Source organism: Phoxinus phoxinus (assembly GCF_949152265.1).
Source record: "Phoxinus phoxinus genome assembly, chromosome: 8".
NCBI classification, from domain to species: domain Eukaryota; kingdom Metazoa; phylum Chordata; class Actinopteri; order Cypriniformes; family Leuciscidae; genus Phoxinus; species Phoxinus phoxinus.
The window spans coordinates 11,892,364-11,907,125 of NC_136883.1; positions in this window are offsets into that span (position 1 = coordinate 11,892,364).

The window sequence follows — 14,762 nt, forward strand, 5'->3', positions numbered from 1 at the left end:
TTCTGATCTTTCTCGGTCACGAGATCCAGTGAGAAGCGCTTGAATTCAGCGAAGAACACAAATGTCTCATTGATTTAAACCAGTTTAAAGGCAGATGAATCAGCACTGATGAATAGGAGAAACACTGTGTGCAACGATAGTCAGAAGGCTTTTCCGTCTACAAATTCCCATAATTTACCACGGATTGACTGTAACGTTAGCCTAGTAATATTAACTGCACTATGAAATGTGGGATATACATATTGAATTGTATTATATTATTAATGTAGACAATGTATTAAAGGACTAATGGAATATAATTACTGTATTTAATCATATATTTAGGCTACTGTTTTTCATACAAATAGCATATAAACCATAAAGTAATATTTTGCCATGATAGTGAGGTGCTATAGGCTATGCCTGGTTTTATCTGTGATTATCATTTGACATTTATCGTGATAATTATCGATATCGACTGATATAAAAAAATGATCGTGATATTTTCTTTCCCCGGCCATATAGCCCAGCCCTAGCTTGTGTATTTATTGTCATGTGTTTCTGCACTTATAGAAGAGGAAAAGGGATTGTGACTTCCTTGATACGCTGAGGGACATGGAAGATTCTAACTGGGCCGCCCTGCAGCTTGGACAAGAACAGCGTGACAAATATATGCAGCTGTTACTTGAGAGCCAGGCTGAGGAAAGCAAGATGAGGAGGCAGGAGTTGGCATTCCTGTAGTCGGAAGCTGAAGAAAGCAGACGGCAGCAGGCTTCCAGGCCGGGTTTCTGTCTGTTCTTGGACAGTTTGCCCAGTCATTCAAAAAGTAGCCACTTGATTGAACTCTGATTTTGCACTTGAAATTGCACATTTGTATTATTTTTTTCTTTGCACAATTATAATTTTTCTATATTGTTTGCATTCCTGCAGAGGGACTTTCAGGCTGGGTTTCTATCTGTTCTTGGACAGTTTGTCCATTTGTTCAAAAATACATTTGTTTTTCTTTACACATTAATATATTACTGTTCTCGTCATTTATCGCTCTTCACATGATTGTATTTTATACATTTTAATTTTGTAAGTAGTACTTGCATTGTGTTAAATAAAGTTTGTAAAATGTCACTTTCTTGAGATAAAGTGCCTTTTCATTTCCATGGTAATTTTAGCTCTTATGGTAAGGTTTTGAAGTGCTGGGTTGGGTAGATGTTAAAACATTTCAGGTGAAATTGCACAGGTTAAAATAAGCAAAGTGTAGTTAATTTGTTTAGTCACTTATGAAATTACATTTAGAAGAGAAGAGAGCTTTACTACTTTAGAAGAGAGCTTCAGACCATCAAGATCCAGAAACAGATTCTGGAAAACCTCAAAAGTGTACTTCAGCTTGGAGGGATACTGAAGATTTAAGGCATATATCAGTCCCATCAGGAGAGCACAAGCTTTCGCAGTATTTCCACATTTAGTTAGGACCTTGCTTCCTTCAAGCACAATGGACACCACACCACTGGCTCTCCGTCTCCATTTCCATGGACAAGAATCATCAGGACATCTTCTGTGAAGTTTTCTTGATTCTTATGCAATCCAGGAGGATGAGGGGGACAAGGTTTTAAAAGGTTAATACCCTCATAAGCTGTAATGTTGTATAAACATTAAAGAAAAAAAGTTTAGGACAATTTTACATCTTTCCACATGACATGTTGGAGCAGCCTACCAGGCTTTGCAGTCTTGTGTCACCAATATGAGAATGACTGGGCTTCGGTAATTGGGAAATTAGTCATTTTTACTTAAGGAGCCATCAAATATTTCATCCATCCAATCCAATAAACATCCAATATCCAGTGTGTGTTGTGTGGAGTCAGCATCTACCCCTCACAAGGATTACTGAGCTCTTAGGCCGGTTGCCTTGATGATTGTTGCCAGGGGTGACACTGACCCCATGCAACACACACTTGAGGAGAACGGTTTAAAAGGGTTAGTTCACCCAAAAATTAAAAAATCTGTCATCATTTACTCAACCTCAGCTAACAATCTGAACTAACATTTTAACAGTAAATATTTACTCTTCATTTTTGGGTGTACTATCTCTATACATATGAATCTTTACTTTCTAACACTTTGAATATCTTATGTGGCAGAATGGAAATTATTAGCATAACATGTCTGGGACTTACACTGCCGTCTTTGAAAAGATTATCCTCCACCTCACCAAGATATTCAATGAGACTGCGGTTCACGGTATCTCGTCTTTTCTCAATGGTGTGGCCCTGGGAAGAGATTTATTTCTAATAATCAATACTAAAGAATTGTCATTTGACAACCTTTTTTAATTTTTAAGATTTATAAAAGTTAATATTTTAAAAATGGTTTCAAGGGTTTCAATTAGTAAAATAGACAGAAAGATAGATGGGTGGACAGATAGAAGAGTGTGGAGGAATGGGTGTTAGTAACTGAATTACAAACAAGACACCTAAACGATAGGGCCTGTGTAGAGTCCAATGACTCTCTGTGATTTTTGGACAAATGAGAGTGAAGGGCACTCCAGGTCCTTAAGCAACAAGGACAATCTGAGTAAGGGCAAGGAATTGAGTGGTTTTGTGTGCTGTGGCAGTGCGCATCAGTCTGTAATGATTTAGAAGTTCAGATCTTGTCAATGTAGTAAAGTTACATGTTTTGCACAACCACCTCATGTGAAAATTAATAAAGATTTCATTGAAGAAAGTTCATTCTGAAATTCTTGAATCAATATAAAAAAAACACTGTACCCCTGTAGACTTAAGGAGGACAATTTAGTGTGTTCGGTCTCTCTCTTTGTCCCTCTCAACCGGTTTAGGACTGAATGTATTTGAGAAATATCATGAAATTAAGAAAAGAGAGGGAAAAAAACAATAATAAGTAAACAACAAATACTTATAAATTTAAAGTTAATTATTTGCATTCACATTATTTATTTCACTTATACCAAATCATATTAAAAACATCCTGCATGACCTGCAGGATAAACCGCGGATCGGGCGGATGACGTGACAAATTATATTTTAATTAAAATCGGGCGGGTGGTGGGCGGTTGAACCAATCAAATAAAAAATATATGTATACATTGTTAAATATTGTTATCATAAAAAAAAAGAAAATAGGGGAATGATATTACATGCGCTTCATGAAGCTCACGAGCGCGGTCTCTTGCTCTCTCTGCCGTGCATGCGCTACGCGGTTTGGAGCTCAGTCTCTGTCTCGCGGGCGCGCTCACTCTAGATTCCGGGAGATTTTAAGTAATTCGCAGGCATCAGTGAGCCGCTATCAATATGTGGGAGACTCCCGGAACTTCCGGGAGACTTGGGATGTCTGCATTTCTATACTGAAATAATATCGCCATTATAATTATTGATTTTTCATTAGGCTCTTTTTTTTGGTGCTCCCTTAGCTCTTGGTGCCCTATGCACAGTGACGCGTGTGGTGGGAGCGGCGGCGCTGTCCTATAGTCGTCACCCTGACATGACAGTGCGTAGAGTTTGACTATAATGTAAATCAGTGGTTCCCAAACCTGTCCTGAAGGACCCACAACACTGCATGTTTTCTTTGTCTCCCTAATCAAACACACCCGATTCAACTGATCAGCTCATTATCACATGGGTTAATGAGCTGATGAGTTGAATCAGGTGTGTTTGATTAGGGAGACAAAGAAAACATGCAGTGTTGTGGGTCCTTCAGGACAGGTTTGGAAACCAGTGATGTAAATTACTTGTTGTAATGTAAATGTAAAAATTGCACTAGCATGGTTTAAATCATACTTATCTGACCGTTATCAGTTTGTAGCAGAAAATGAAGAGATGTTTTATCAATCACAAGTTCAGTATGGCGTACCACAAGGCTCAGTACTAGGACCGCTGCTGTTCACTCTGTGCATGCTACCAATAGGAGAAATCATTAGGAAACATGGAATTAGCTTTCACTGTTATGCCGACGATACTCAGCTGTATATTTCTTCAAAACCTAACAAAACCTACCAATTCACAAAATTAACAGAATGCAAAGCTGATATGAAAAATTGGAAAAATTAGTAATTTCCTACTACTAAATTCTGAAAAAAAATAATTCTAATTACTGAGATTCTAATTATTGGACTGAAAACTTCCTCACGTAATAACCTAGAATACTGTCTAACAGGCCCGGATTGGCTAATCGGGAGGACCGGGAGAATTCCCGGTGGGCCGGTCTGTTTTATTGGCCAGGAGGGCCGGTGTTGTCATGGCACTGGGTTGAATGTTTTCCCTTTTAGGCTCCAGTCACAGCGCAGCTCCACAATTTTTTTATTATTATATCCTCGCAGCCCCACAAAAAATAAAGTCAGTTGTTAGAGATGTGCGGACAAAAAAATTAGAGATACAAAACATGGATAATAGGCGCAAAGGCGGCGCTGAAAAGGCCAGAAAGAATAATAAAAAATCTCTAGAAACTCAAGCGGCCAAATAGCCTACGAGTCAGAGCCATACCCACCATTGAGTTCTCCGATTTTTCTGAGTGTATAACGTTGTGAAATAATTGCCTAATATTAACTCTAATTTGGTGCTGCAATGACTCGCATATCGCGACGATAACCGACCTCTTCATCTGAGCTGCTTCAGCGCTCAAACACCGCTCGTCGGCAATGGCAAAATGTTTGAGATGACCGATCAAAGCAAGTGGGATTTATGTTCACAGAAGCGCGAGCGAGTCCCAACGCAACGCTTCACGAGATAAGATGCAAGTGGCTAAACTAAACAGCTGTTTTACGATAGAAGTTGTAAACAACCGACATAAATAATCAGTTTGCAAAGACTGTGTCAATCAAAGCTCAGCTTCGGGAAGGGGAGATTTACAGGTAAAGATAAAGAGACTGAGAGGGGAGAGCAGGTAGAGGAATAGCCTATTGCATACTGTGCCCAGAATGAGAATAACTTTATAACAATGAATTCCTATTTAACACAGATATAGCCTACATAGCCTATGTTCTTTGACAATGACAGTGGAATCATAAAATGCCCCCGAACCCCCTAGCCAGATCACTTTTGGGACCTTTGTATTTATAAAAACCCTGTGTACTGCTATTGCACTGAATAGAAAATTCTATTTTTTAAAAATACAATGAATTACAAGGCTGTACAAAGCAGTGCACTATTGCAGACTTATATACTGAGGGTTTAATTACATTATTTTAATATAGTCAGTCGGGAACTAAAGTGGGCCGGTCTAAGGCATGAAACTCCAGGGCTGAAAATGAGTCCCACTCCGGCCCTGCTGTCTAACACTTGATGGCTGCTCTGTTAAGTCTTCGTTGTCGGTTAGGAACCTGGGTGTGCTCTTTGATGCCAATCTTTCATTTGAAAGTCACGTGTCTAGTATCTGTAAAACCGCATTTTTCCATCTTAAAAATATATCTAAATTACACCATATGCTCTCATTGACAAATGCGGAACAATTAGTTCATGCGTTCATGACCTCAAGGCTAGATTATTGAAATGCTCTACTGGGTGGTTGCCCTGCACGCTTAATAAACAAACTACAGCTAGTTCAAAACGCAGCAGCTCGAGTTCTTACCAGAACCAGGAAGTATGACCATATTAACCCGGTTCTGTCAACACTGCATTGGCTCCCTATTAAACATTGTATAATCATTTCCATGTTGTTTGATTTTTCATTTTACCATGTAGGCCTACATGTACAGAGAATCATGTGAATGTTTAAGTCAACAGGACTCCATCAGTGGTCTCTCATCTGGTCCCTGTTAAAAAAATAAAAAAAAACTGTGAACATGGTGATATCAAGATAAACTATAGGACTGCACGATTCTGGGAATACATTTTTAGATTTTTTAAATTGGGTAAAAATTGTGATTTAAAAAGAAATGTGCCTATGTAATGAACACCTTGTTGTGCCTTGTATGCATACACGTGCAGTGCTGCATACAATAATAATCAGTGTTGGGGAAGTTACTTTTAAAAACTAGTGTTTGCTTGTTACTCGTTACTTCTTAAAAAAGTAATCCGTTACTTTACTTAGTTACCCCCCTTTGGAAAGTAACTTTTTATGTTACTTTTACGTTACATTGATGTTGCTTGAGTTTGGGCAGAACCCAATATCTGTTCCTAAATATGTAGGCCTACATAAAGTTCTACTATGAACTTCACTTATTGAAAAACTAGAAGAAGAAAAAAAATTGAAAAAGAGATTTTAAAATAGAAAAATAAATATTTTTATTTGGAAAAACATGTATAAAGTGAACACCAAAGAACAATATTAACTATTGAGCGGTGGTGACACGTTCATGAAAAATGTCACAAAGAACCGGCAAAAGTAATGATTATGAATATGTCAAATATAGCAAGGAGACATTTCAATTGTTTATTAATAAACAAGTGTTTTCTGTCGGTGTCGGCTGCGAAGATGAAGTTGACGATGCTGACTTACGATCTTCGCAATAGTGAACGCGCCAGAGAGAAATGCACATTTCATACGGACGATTACATAAGCAGAGGGTCTGTTTTCTTTCGTTTTTAATAGTTTTGTTTAAAAGTACACATTTCAAGCTTTCAATACATTTCCCAGGTATTTGAGGTATTATAAGCTTATACGCTGAGTTTGGGTTCATTTATGAGGCAAGCTCCAGTTCACACGCCGAAACGGAGCTCATGAGAAGTCCTGATTTTATTGCCTGCTATATTTCTTATTTATTAAATCCAGGCAATTGGTTGATAAAACATTGATTAAAATTAAGATTCAATTAATACAAACCGAAATTCACTTTAACCCTTGTGTTATGTTGGATTTCTGTGTACACCCCTTATGGTTCGGGTCAAATTGACCCTAATTGGATTCAATACAATTCCTCAAAAATTACACTATGAAAAACAACAAAGATTCAGGTACAAATTGTAAACTTTTAATATAAACATTTGTCAAACATTGTAATATCTTGTTGAAACATTGTAAAATTGTTGTAACAACAAAAAATATATGAACATGATTTATGAAAATGTTTTTTAACCATTTTTTTAAAACTGTTTTGTTTTGACAAAATTTTATTATTATTGATTAACAGTATACTGTTTTTTTTTCACGTTTTCATTTTTCTTTTTTTACATTTTATGCTTAGAACATCATAACTGATAAATTAAATTTAGCTGTATAATGAAAATAATGTTTACTTTTCCTAAGTTGGCTCAACTTTTGTTTTGTAGACTCATTTCATAAAGTCAAGAAGTTACTTCTGACATGATGAGCACACAGCAAGTGTGTGTTTTCTGCATATGAATTTCTTGCACTTCACACACAGTGCTGGTTTTGCTCTCACACTTGGATGGGCACACCTCACATCACAAGTGCCCTGCCATACATAAAATAAATGTTTTTATTTTGTGTCTGTACAGTTTCTTTTGAATAGCTGTCTATGAGGGTCAAATTGACACTATTAGTAATAATATGAATGAATAGTAATTTTGTTTGTATATGTCAAAACACATCAGCATGTTGAAACTTTGCATGCATGTTCATGATGATAAATGAGAAAAAGTCACAAAATATCAAGAAAAAAAACATAGGTTAACCAGTATTTCCAACAACTAGAAAATCGAAACGGGTCAAATTGACCAGAAAGGCTTTCTACAAAAACAGACTTAATGAAGTGGTCAAAATCATGTATGCCCACTCCATTTGTCTCCCGAGTGTGCATCTTATAATCTTACTCATGCTTTTCACTTTTCATATAATCAACATAGATGAAAAAAATGTGTATGTGTAGTGTCACTGTCAAATCTGTTCCTGGGAAAAGTAACGTCGTGGCGAATTGTAAAAGTAAATACGTTTCGTTACCAAATTTGCAGTAGTAGCGCGTTACACTACTTTTTACCCGAAAAAGTAGTTACGTTACTGTAACACACAACACTGATAATAATAACAAACCTATAGCAGCTAGGCAGCCTATACATCGTTAAACACTTCAGTAACACTACACTAGAGTAAAAATATAGTTGATTATCATATGTTACTTCAAATGTTTACAATTGCTATGACGTTATGAAATGAGATTGGAGTAAAACATGCGTATTGCCTTTCAAACAGACAGCGCGACTGACTCAGTCACAGCGCGTGCAGAGAACTGAAGCGATGGAGCCGCTGAATGTGAAGTTTATGCAACAATAATGTCACGGGGTGACGATCAAGTGGAACTGCCCCGCTCTAGTTTTGTTCCTAGAGGGAGCGAGTTCGATGGAACACCGGAACAGTTCCGGTTTCTTCCGGTGTAAACAACCCGACGGAGCTTGCTGATTAGGGAAACGAGTGACAGCTGGGCGAGAAGCAGAGATTGAGCCATGAGGGGGATTATAAAAGGATCCGGTTGATGGGCAGATGGGTGTGCTCTTTTTGTGAAACGTGACAGCGAAGTCTGCGCTTTGTGCTGGAGGTTGGGGCAAGAGGACTGTTGGACGAACTCAGGTTGGAGGCAATACGTTGCGGTTGAGCTACTGGTTGTACTGGACGATCAGAGGACAGATCGGGAAAGAACTCCCTACTAGGAAGAAAACGCTATGATGTGGTAAAACCGTCCGGTGAGTCCTGTTCTGAACTGTTTAATGCCAGTGGAGACTCTAACGCCAGCCATATACACCGGTTGGATGCACAGTTTGCCAGTGGAGCGGAGCGAGTCGACTGGGGGCTACGATAAGAGACCTTATTCACTGTGAGTTGATGTGAGTTGCAGTGCTTATTGTGAAAGTGAACACGTGTGATCATTTGAAGTGACTGAATTATGCACTAGTGTGGAAACTGAAGTTTTACGTCTGCCTGTTCTCAGTCGTCTCTTCGTAGGCTCTGAAGGCCGAACTGGAATGTGCTAACTGTTGTGTATTGAGTATACGCTGTGTAGGAATGCAACTTCGTCCTGTCCAAGTGGAAGAGGATTTATGAGAAACTGCTCGCTGCCGTTGAATGCTGACAGCGCTGTATTGCGGTAAGAAGATTCAGCTGTTGGATGTTTAGTCTGTTATTCATCACGTCTGCTCTGTGAATGTAGAAAACTGCCTGTTGCTATGGAATGCTGTTTTTGCTGCCCTGTGGAGTGAAAGCCCAGCTGTTGACGACCGAAACCCGTATACACTTCTTGGGTCCTGTGAACATAGAGACATTGTCCTCTGCCCGCGAACACTGCCATCGTTGCTCTGTGAGAAATTATTCTCTGCCATCGAATGCTGTCATCGCTGCTCTGCGGTAAGAAGATTCAGATGCTGGATGTTCAGTCTGTTATTCATCACGTTTGTTCTGTGAATACAGAGAAATTGTCCTCTGCCCGCGAACATTGCCATCGTTGCTCTGCGAGCACTTGTCCTTGGCCATCGAATGCTGTCATCGCTGCTCTGTGGTAAGAAGATTCAGTTGCTGGATGTTCAGTTTGTTATTCATCATGTTTGCTCTGTGAACATAGGGAAATTGCCCGTTGCTATTAAATGCTGTTGTTGCCGTCCTGTGGAGAGGGAGCCCAATTGTGGACGACTGAAGCTGATACACACTTTGGGGCTGTGTGAACACAGGGAGTCTGCTCGCTGCCCTCGAGATTCCGCCCTCGCTGTCCTGTGGTAAGAAGATACAGTGGCTGAATGTTAAGTCTTCGATTCACTATCATCATTCTGTGCACATAGAGAACCTATCACCCCCAGCCGAAGAGGAGCTGCTGTGCAGACCCCCGCCAGTGCCTGAGCCATTACTTACCTTCCGCTACTCACCTCCAGCCGAAGAGGAGTTGCTGTGCAAACCCCCGCCAGTGCCTGAGCCATTACTTGCCTTCCATTACCGGCCTCCAGTCGAAGAGGAGTTGCTGTGTAAACCCCCGCCAGTGCCTGAGCCATTTCTTACCTTCCATTGCTTACCTTCTATTACTTACCTCCAGCCGAGGAGGAGCTGCTGTGCAGACCACCGCCCGTGCCTGAGCCATTACTTACTCTCCATTGCTTACCTCCAGCCGAAGAGGAACCACTGTGCGAAGCTCCAACAGCGATAGATTCATCAGGTGCTTCTGGTCGAGAGGGACTGAAGAGTGAACTACCCACGCCACCTGCTGGAAAGAAAAAGGAGATTTGACTTGTTTTAAGTAAATAAAAATAAACGTTTTGATCATTACTTTGTCTGTCGCTTGGTGTCTCTGGGTAACTCCTCGAGGTGGTACGTTGCTGAAGGGGAGGGAAGTCCACCCCGACCTGTGACAATAACACTAACTAATATAATTCAGAATTATTTCTTACCTTCAAATCGTGTTCTTCTTCATCGGATGTAAATCCAATAAGCTTGCGCGCGTCTTCCAAACTCGGCAAACAGCAGAGGATTGATGAGGTTAGGTGCTTTGTTTTTTAAGGGTAATGAGCGCGATTTGTCTATATCTTTTGTGCATGTGGGTGTGGTCACATTAAAACTAATGAGCAAGGGTTTGAGAAACTGGATATCTTGTTGGTTTTATACAAATGACTTAAAGGATAATTCCGGTATTTAACACCTTGAGTCTATATTGTAGTTTGTTTTGGATGAACAAGAGTGGTGGACAACGAGTTTTTGACTATAATAGAATTGGCCATGGACCCATTTAACATTGGAGTCAATGGGCATGTCCGAAAATGTCATTAAAACAGCCAATAATATTCGTTTACAAAACTGTTAAACTCACAGAGTGGTTAGTGGTGTTCGTTGATGATTATAAACAATATATCGTCACAATATATGATTCCAATCCGTTTATTTTGCGATAGTGGAACTATTTTTTCAGACACTTCACAACCGTGTAACTTCCGCTCAATATTTGAATCTGAAGCGTTAGCACACTCTCGACCACTTGATGGCGATAACCGATGTTTATGTCTCGCGGGACACTCACGGTCACAGTCGAGTTAAACTTCATATTGCACTGGTCAGTGGTCACGTCTTTCAATATGGTTAGAATTTGTGCGGTCAAAAACTGCACAGTTGCTCTGCTCGCTAGCCTTATGAGAAACGGAAGCGAGCAAAAAGACTACATCGACCAAATGTAAACAGCCCCCTTTCCGTTTCCGGTAGCGCATTTATATTAACGAGCACTCAGTCCTTCAACAGAATTCAATGGGATTTTACAAAATGACGAATAAAACACGACAGAAACTGTATTTCGCAACACTTTTTGTTTCTGGAACATCAACTAACATCACTAATCACTCGGTGAGTTGCACAGTTTTGAAAACTAATGTTAAAGGTTGTTTTAATGACATTTTCGGACATGCCCATTGACTCCAATGTTAAATGGGTCCATGGCCAATTCTTTTATAGTCAAAAACTCGAGAGAGGTTTGTCCACCACTCTTATTCATCCAAAATAAACTACAATACTCAAGGTGTTAAATACCGGAATTATCCTTTAAACAAAGATTATTTGTTTTCTTTTTGAATCAGGTCATTTAAAAGTACACACTTAAATGTTTATAAATATATATATAGCTCATAAATGTGTGACAAGTATTCGCTGAGTTTTGTTTATGTTTAGAGACGTGCTCAAGAAAACAAAGTTCACGAGACGGAGAGGCAGAAAGCACACCCTGTTTTTTTTCCCTTTATTTTACAAAAGCACAACATTTTGTTTTGATTGTAAGTGGACACATACAAAAAGTAGACACCTCACAGATTCTTTTCTCATATTTCGTCTGTATGACCATAAATGATGGAGTATTTTAAGTCTATGTTGCTGCTATGTAAAAAAACCAGCAAAACGTGCCTGCGTGTTTGCCGAACCCAGAGGGTTAAAGGAGTTCTCTTACGTATTGTTCTCTCCTACTGCGTCGATATAGCGACGCTACGGGAAAGATATTTCTTTTTCGAGATTGAAGCCTAAAAATGAATCCTTAATTTTGTAATTATGTAAAACGCTTTTCTGTAGCATACAACCTTAGGCGGAGCAAATAACGCGCGCCCATTGGCTGCTCCGCCAGAAAAGCACAGCCTATGCGAGGCCAGTGACGCTGACCAATGAGGGCGCTTCGCGCCCTTCTGCGTCATCTCCCGCCGAAACGGGCGTGGCCTAGGTCTATAAATACCAAGCATAGCTGTTACCACTCTGATTTTCTATTCTTCACGAAGCTACACGCATCGTAGGACCGGATTCGAGCCACCACAGCCGTCTGATACAGCACCTCAGCAGGACGAGCCCTTACCTGAAGCCGCTGGTCTTCGCCGCCTTCAGCCGCCCTTCCCTGCTGCGCTTCTCCGGCGTGGAATATCCTTTTCACTTTGTGTGTGTTTTTGTGTGTGTGTTCGCCTACCGCGACACACATTTTTTCTCACAAAGAGCAACGAGTGTCTTTTTAAAGATGTCTCGTCTTTCCTGCGGCTCCTGTCGAGCTGCGCTCATCGACGGGGACCACCACGAGTTGTGTGTTTCCTGCTTGGGCGAGGAACATGCAGCTATCGCTCTCGGTGATGGCGGCTGCCATCACTGTGACATGATGCCCATCGCGACTCTGCGGACTCGTCTGGCATCATTCGCAGAAGCTGCTCACCCTCCCCCTGTAGCGCCGCGCCGTAAGAAGGTCCCGGAACCTCCCTCGACGAGGAGCTCGCCGCCGCCGCTAGCTCCTCTCCACACTTCGCTTGAGTCGCTCACCGACGGACAACAGCCGCAGCCCGCCGCCTTGTCCGTCATGGAGGACGACCAGCAAGCCGTATCTGAGGGGGATGACGACTGCTGTTCGCTTCTCGCTTCGGGGAGCGAGGGATGGGCGAGCTCCGTGGACCTCCCCTCCCCCGCTGTTCCGGAACGCCGAGGAGGGAAGATCAGCATCGAGGCAGAACTGATGCGTCTGCTCACACAGGCCGTGTCGAGCCTCGGCCTCGATTGGTCGACGCCTGAACAACCTGCTTTCAACCGGCTGGATGGCTGCTTCCTTTCTGGAGACCGCGCTGCACCACCCTCCAGACACGCCCCGTTTCTTCCTGAGCTTCACGAAGAGGTAGCGAAATCGTGGAAGGCGCCATTTTCAGCCAGAGTGCGTACTTCTGCCTCGCCAGCATTCTCCGTAGTGGACGGTGCTCGAGACAGAGGCTACCATGCTCTCCCTCCGGTCGAGGAGGCTGTAGCGACTCACCTTTGCCCACCCTCTGCTGGACGGCGGGCTAAGGGAGTCCTACCATCCAAAGCTTGCCGCACGTCATCAGCTTTGAACGGCCGCGTGTACTCCGCCGCCGGACAAGCTGCATCGGCGCTGCACACCATGGCGGTGCTTCAGATCCACCAGGCCAACCTCCTCCGCAAGCTGGACGAGGAAGGCCCGGGCGCGATCAGTGTTCCGGACTTACGTAGCGCCACAGACCTAGCTCTTCGTGCTACAAAGTCCGCCGCACACGCTATCGGCAGGATTATGGCCTCAGCTACTGTTTCCGAGAGACATTTGTGGCTGACTCTCTCCGAAATGGCGGAGTCGGAGCGCTCTGCGTTCCTCGACGCTCCCATTTCACCGACTGGCCTATTCGGATCTTCCGTGAAGGACTTCGCGGACCGATTCGCCGAGGTACAGAAGACTTCGCAGGCCATGAGACATTTCCTGCCAAAGCGCTCCAGTTCCGCAACAGGCCGCCCTAAACAGCCGCCTGCCCGAACTCAGCAGCGCCCCACGCCCGCCGCGCCGGCCCAGCAGCAACAGGCCCGAGAGAGACCACGGTCTTGCTCCGCCGGACGCCGCCCGCCACCGCGTGGTCCTCGGCCCAAGATCACACTCAAGCCCGAGGCCTCGGCGCCATCCTAGCCCTGCTAGGAAAAAGACGGTGTTCGGGTCCCGCTGCGGCCGGACTTCCACCCAAGATTCCCGCTTGTACAGCCCTAAGTTCCGTGTTTGTTTGTACCAGTGTATTTAGCAGCCAACAAACCGGCCGTAAAGCCCGTTTGCCTGCACACAAACGCCGTTTTCACGGCGACCCAGATAAATCTAAAAAAGAGTTTAATTTCTGGTGTCCCGGCCAAGGCCGATGGTGTAATGTGTGTAACTGCAATGCCCACCCAGTGCCCATTCATTCACACAAGCACAGCCCCGTTCAACACAGGGCTTGCACACATAAAATCGACTCATGTCGGTTGTGCTTTACATGTAGTGAGCGTGCCCACTGTCCAGTGCCCACAACCACTACATACTGCACGTTCCGCGGTTTCTGTAAAAACGAAACTAACGAACGGTCAGTCAGTTCACAAACACAGTTTTCCCGGTGTTATAAATGTGCCCGTCACCAAGCGCCCACATTTATTCACAAATATAACGAGCCCTACGGGGCTCGCCCCGCGCGCTCTCTCTCAACTCGGAGAGCCGAGCGCGCGCGGGATGCATACTGTGTTAAACATGCCCCCCGCCTCGGACGCCACGTTACATGTTACATGTTACAGCACACGGTTGCTCTCGTGTCGCCGCCATTTCGCGACCAGGGCCCAGATTACATTCAACCCCTAGTCACACGTGCAGATGCATGGGAAAGACTCCCCGGGGTCTCAGAATGGGTGCTAGAGACTATAAAAAGGGGCTATTCTCTACAGTTTTATCGACGCCCTCCCCGTTACACGGAGAGAGTCGAAACCACGGTAAAAACAGAAGTAGCACATCTACTTCGAGCCGAAATAGCGAAGCTATTGAGCAAAGGGGCCATAGAGCCTTTATCTCAAGCTCAGAGCGAGGGGGGTCTGTACAGCAGATATTTCCTGGTACCGAAGAAAGACGGGGGTCTCAGACCCATTTTAGATCTGAGGCATCTGAACAAAGCGCGCTA